Genomic DNA, 6296 nt, shown 5'->3' on the forward strand with positions numbered 1-6296 from the left:
GAGATGGATGCTGTTGCTCAGCTCACTGTCTCCTTTTTATTCAGCCCAGGATACCGGTCCATAGAATAGTACCACCCACATTTAAGTCTCAATTACCCTCTCCACCTCAATTATCCTAATGAGAAAATCCCCTACAAACAGGCTGAGAGGTTTGTGTCCTAGGTGACTCTAGATCCTGTAAAATTGCCAGTTAGTACTATCACAAGGGCATCCCTTGTAAAGCTTGACATACAAACACTGGCTGAGCTGATGTGACTAATATAGCTAGCCAGTTTGCTCCTGGCACCCTTTGTCTCTGCCTTTCAGGTGCTGCAATTACAGGCAAACTGCCACACTTACCTGGTATTAACATGAGTTATAGGGATCTCAACTCCAGTCTTCAGACTCGCATGGTAAATACTTTAGCCACTGAGCCATATCCCGAGCCCCTGACTTTTAAACTGTAACCTTCCAGTCTTTGTTTATATAGGTTCAGGATCATCTTATAATACAAAATGCATTTAGCTTGTTTCTAAAAGCCTCCACAGTCTTTGATGTTCTAGCATTGTTCAGAAATGTCAGTGTAGAGTTATCTCTTCTGAGGCCCAGTTTGTCTTTTAACTCTGAGCCTCTATATGGAAAACAAAATAGGTTACATACTTTCGACATTTAAGGAAACAGAGTGGGTGTGTTGGCGCACTCCTTTAATCCCAGCACTTGGGAGGCAGAGACAGGCGGATTTCTGAGTTCGAGGCCAGCCTGGTCTACAGAGTGAGTTCCAGGACAGCCAGAGCTATACAGAGAAACCCTGTCTCGAAAAAACCACACACACACACACACACACACACACAAAGAGTTGGCTATTAAGGAAACAGAGTAAACATTCCCATTCCAAAAAGGAATAATGGGGTATAGCAAGGGAAAATCAGGTCAAAATAAGATGAACACCCAGCAGAGAAAACTTCAAACCTGTAGCTCTGAATCAGGCTTATGGAGCATGATAGAATTTATCATCTGGGCTCCACGGAGTTTGAATCACCCAAGTTTTCCAGCTCTGCCACCTGAAGCAGACTTAGCTTTACTCTTGAGCTACATGCTTGCAGCTTTCCATAGTGAATGTCCTACCATCTTTGACATGTGCAGCATCTAATGATGTTTATTTTGCTAGTATTTCCACATCACAGTTCATTATAGAAGGAAGTGAAGACAAGAACTCTAATAGGCTCTATCAGGAACCCAGAGCTGATGAAGAGGCCATGGAGGAGTGCTACTTATTGGCTTGCTTCCCATAGCTTACTTAGCCTGCTTTCTTATAAGCAACTCTGGTGCTTTGAATAGGTATGAACCTCCATAAGTTCATGTGATTCAATGCTTGACACATAGGGAAGGGCACTACTAGGGGGTGTGGCCTTATTGCAGTAGGTGTGGTGATGTTGGAGGAGGTGTGTCACTGTGGAGGTGGACTTTGAGGATTTATATATATATATATTCAAGCTCCACCCAGTGTTGTATGCAGTCTTCTGCTGCTGCCTGCTGATCCAGATGTGGAATTCTCAGCTCCTTCTCCAGCACCATCTTTACCTGGATGCTGCCATGTTCCTACCATGATGATCGGCTGAAACCTCTGAAACTATAAGCAAGCCCCAATTAAATATTTTCTTTATAAGATTTGCCTTGGTTATGGGGTCTCTTCACAGCAATGGAAACCTTAACTAAGCAACAACCACTACCAGCTCAGGGATGGTACCACCCATAATGGGTTGGACCCTCCTCTATCAATAGTGTATTAAGAGAATGCTGTACAGGCTTCTCTATAGCCTGACCTTATGGCGGTAGCCTGCCTGTGCCCCTCTCTTCCCCTGTCTTCTCTTTTACATTTTTTCCCAATAATTTTTTTTAGTCACTTTACATCCCAATTGCAGCCCCCCTCCTCTCCTCCCAGTCCCATACTTACAGATTCCTCTCACCATTACCCCCTCCCCATCTCCTCAGAGAAGGGGACCTCCCCTACCCTTGGGTACCACCCTGCCCTGGGACATCAAGACTAGTCACATTCTCTCTTGCTGAGGCCCAGACAGGCAGTCCAGTTAGAAGGGGATTCAGTGTCAGGCAACCGAGTTAGAGACAGCTTCCGCTCCAATGTTAGGGGACCCAAATGAGGACTGTCAAGTTTTCCATCGAAGTTTCCTCCTCTCAGATGACTTTAGCTTATGTCAAATTAAAGTAAAACTTGTCATAACAACTGAGAGGACACTACACTATATAAGCTTTGAATCCGTTTGTGTCAGTTACCTGGCTGCCGTGCATGGGACACTTGTCTTAAAGCCTCTTTCCTCATTTAGCTGCTTAGTCTGGACTAAAGCCAACGGGGCAATTGTTACCCCCCTCCTTGGCCATGATTGTACTTACCTGGTGAACAGTGTACATAATGCACTCAGGGAAGGCAACTGCCCATCTTTGATCAAGTTTAGTCCCTTTAACCTATCATTCGTGTGTGTGTTTGTCTACCAACTGATATTTATTGTTTCTGATACTCTTAAGGGCCACCAGGAACTGAGGCACACTTGCTTCCAGGAGCCACCCAAACATAAATATGTTTAACATTAATAGAAGACTAACAAATTCACAAGTCAGCATGGGGCCCTTCAGGAACCCTGTGAAGGGTTGTGACCTGCAGATTTCCCTAGCCACTTCATTAGGGAAGCGGCTTGGGAGGTTTCTAAAACTGAAGACCTCTCTCCTCTATAGTGCAGTGGCAGTAGGGATTAGTTATGTTCCCCTCTTTTTTAATATCCACCTTTCTTTTTTGATACCCACCTTTGTGGGGAATTGCTGGTTGGGCTGTAAGGGCACTGAATTTTTGTCTTTCATCATTTTCTTTCTTGACGGACTCCAGCTGGATAAAAATCTATCTACATTTGCCTCCAAGTGACTCAGAGAGATCCCTTTGTTGGCCTCCTCTTACCCCAAATCTGTGTTTGATTGGTTTAGCACCTTATAAATCTAGTTCACAGGCTAGTCTAAGTCATTTGGCTCTATTTAAGTTTTTTTCCTGCTTTACAATGATTATGTCCTATTACAGGACTTACCAAAGCCACGAAAGCTTCATCCCAGTCTCAAGGTCTCTTCTGAATCAACCTCTTCCTCAGTATTTAGATGAATAGCCTCATCTGATCCGGCAAACTGGGCATCAGACACTACTTAGCTTTTAAGTGGTCACTTTTGTCTTTTCCTCTTTACTGTCCAATACTTTTTAGGAGTTCAAGTTTTGGGACCTTAGGAAGGACTTTTTAGCTCACACATATTTTGTACTCTTCCATGTACTTGCTACCAGCAAGACAACATGTCTAGTTCATCCTCTATTATACAACAAATTTCCACCGAGTAGCCATCTCAGTCACGTGTGTGTGAGTGTGTGTGTGTGTGTGTGTGTGTGTGTGTGTGTGTGTGTGTGTCAGCCATAAAACCTATGTGGGTAACCCGTTGAAACGCATTTCTTACATGTGACTCTCTCAGACCACCAAATCTAGATATGATGGCATGTGCCTGGAATCCTACCTAGCACTGAGGAAACACAAAAAGGAAGATCCCTGGAGCTCTCTGGTCAGCTACTCTTGCTAAATTGGTGAGGTCCAGTGCGGTGAGAAAACCAGCCTTAAAAGTCAGGCATATGGCCCTGGGCAGATGCTCAGCAACTAAGAGCACTTGCTGCTCTTATTGAGAACTTAATCCCCAGCACCTACATGGAAGCTCACAAACCTCTCTAACTCCCGTCCCAGGACCATGTTCTGGACACTTCAGGCACTGTACACACATGGTACACAGACATACATATACAAGCAAAACACCATGCACTCAAAATAGACATAAATCTTAACAAAATATAGTAGAGGGAGATAAGCCAGTCACCATACAGTGCATGCAAGACACCCAGAGATATGTCAGCCATCACGTGGCAGAAAGTAGGCTGGCACCACCACGATGAGCAAGTATGAGGTAGAGAGTTGGGAGAGAAAGAGTTGGAATGGTTTGTGCCCTATAGAGAGAGGAGGAATTGGACACACAAGGGTGGTGAGGAAGAGTCTGATGTTGAGTTGCCTGTGCTGCAACCTGAGGCCACGGCACCCGTGAACACAGGTCCTGGCCTGGATCATAGCCCTAAAGCAGCAGAAGTCTGTGTCGACATCCATGTCCCATGTTACCACCAAAGGCCATGTGGATGTCCCTGGTCTGGGCTGCCTCCTGGGACCTTCCTGATACCTAAGGGCTATGCAGAGCTGTTCCCTCATCTCCCCAGCTTGGGAGAGCTGGCCCCGCCCTTACCTGGGCAGTGAGGGAGAGCTGGCCCCACCCCTTCATTGGCCATGCACTAGCATGGGCACAACCCACTCCTTACCTGTGCAGCTTGGGAGAGCTGGCCCTGCTCCTCACTGGCTACTGCACTGGGGAGGGCAGGGCCTGTACCTTGCCTGGGCAGCACAATAGAGCTGGCCCTGGTTGGTGGCAGGGTGCTAGATGAGTGACTTGAGGTTGTGAGAGCAGGAGAGCTGGTCCTTCCCCTTCTTCAGGGCAGTGCTGGAGAGCTGTCTGAGGTGTGGTGTGTGGGTGAGGGAGAGCCAGAGCCATCTGTCACAAGCAGGAAAGCTAGCCCTGGTAGTGCAGGCACAGGTACAGATGAGCTTGCAGGATAAACAATGGAGCCAACACCCAGGCCCAGATCTAGGGCTTTTAGTTGGCCCACTCCAACATCTTCCCTGTCTATGAACTGCTGGAGCACATGAAGGAGCCGGTCCTGCAGGATCTCCATGACACGGGGCAACAGCTCACTCCAGTGACTCATTGCCGCAAAAAACTCGCAAGTAAATCTCCTTGGGCAAAAGGGTACACTGTGAGACATACTGTGACACCATCCAAGTTCCACAGTGAGATTTTGTTTGTTTTGGGGAGGGGGAGGTTGCAAGGACAGAGGGAGAATAATGAGAGATGGGAGATGAACGGGATTGGAGTGTAGGATGTGAAATTCACACACACACACTAAAAAGTTAAGATAAGGTAGAGAGCAACAGAAGAACATACTCACTTTTGAACTCTGGTATCCACCTGCATGGGTATTTATGGGCATGTATACCTCCTAATTGGGAGCACATGCGAAAACATACATACACCATATACAAAAATGTTAAAAAGTGTTATATATAGTAAAAGGTTGTTGGGAAGTCACTTGCTCTCCCAGTATAAGAGTGATTACAATGCTTCTCGTGGAGTTACTGAATGCTCACCTTGGCACATAGTGTGATCTTGGAGTCAGACTGGTTGCCCTACCTATATGCCCCTGACCAAATCATTTAACCTTTTTTTTTTGTCTTTACTTTCTTTATGTGCAAGACAGAGTGAATTTTAAGAGGTAAATTAATACTTTTGTGGCATAAAGGAAGGAAAGCTTCTAACAAGAAGCCTCTTAAATTACTTTTACCCTTTCGTCTCCTTTAGATCCTTCAAGTTGCACAATTTGTCAGTGTTTCAGCTACACCTGCTCCGTCAAGAACAGTGTACTTCAAACTGCAAAATCAGGAACTTCAAGTTTGCTTTAAAGTCTTAAGGTAGTAAAGATAAAGCCAGGGGTTGGATTGTGTTGGCCTGCATCTGCTCTGCCACTGGGCACAGCAGCTCGAGGAGGCAGAACTTGGGAGTTTGACTGCACTTATCCCACACCTCTGCTGGGGCTCCACCAGGGCTCCGTTGGGCTGTGGGGAAGCCCTGAGGCACCACTCTGGGGTAGAAAAGTGCATTCTGAGATGTGGGAAAGGCAGAGCTGGCTGTGGGGGTTGGGGGTTATTCCCAGACCTTCGAGGAGGCAAGAGCTGTGTTGTTCTTGGGCTCTTAGACATCCAGGCACTGGGAGTTGTGGAAGAGCTGAGGAGGGAGTTGGGGCCCACTGGCTGGGTCTAGCTAGCTTGAGGCAGGGGTTGTGCGGAGAGGGAAAGGGAAGCTCTGGCTAGTCCCACTGTGATTGTTATTCTTGGCTTGATGGGTGGCAGGCTTGGTGGTGGTTGTGGCTGGGAGTTCAGAGAGGCCTTCTATGGGAGAGTAGACTGTGGCTCTGTAGGTGAAGGCCTTCTCTGTGGCTCCCTAGGGCTGACCTTGATGAAAAGAGAGGGTCCATTGATCTGAGTTTTTTATTGTCATGGTAAAAAGTGGATTGTAAAACCATACCTCATTTCTCAGGGTGGGCCTGAGATTAAATACCTTTTGCAGGAAGGAATGTCTGGGAGGGGAAGCTTATTGGCAATGCTCTCCAGGACTCTTGGTACCTCATT

The sequence above is a fragment of the Mus musculus genome, chromosome X (assembly GCF_000001635.26).
Source record: "Mus musculus strain C57BL/6J chromosome X, GRCm38.p6 C57BL/6J".
In the NCBI taxonomy this organism is placed as follows: Eukaryota; Metazoa; Chordata; class Mammalia; order Rodentia; family Muridae; genus Mus; species Mus musculus.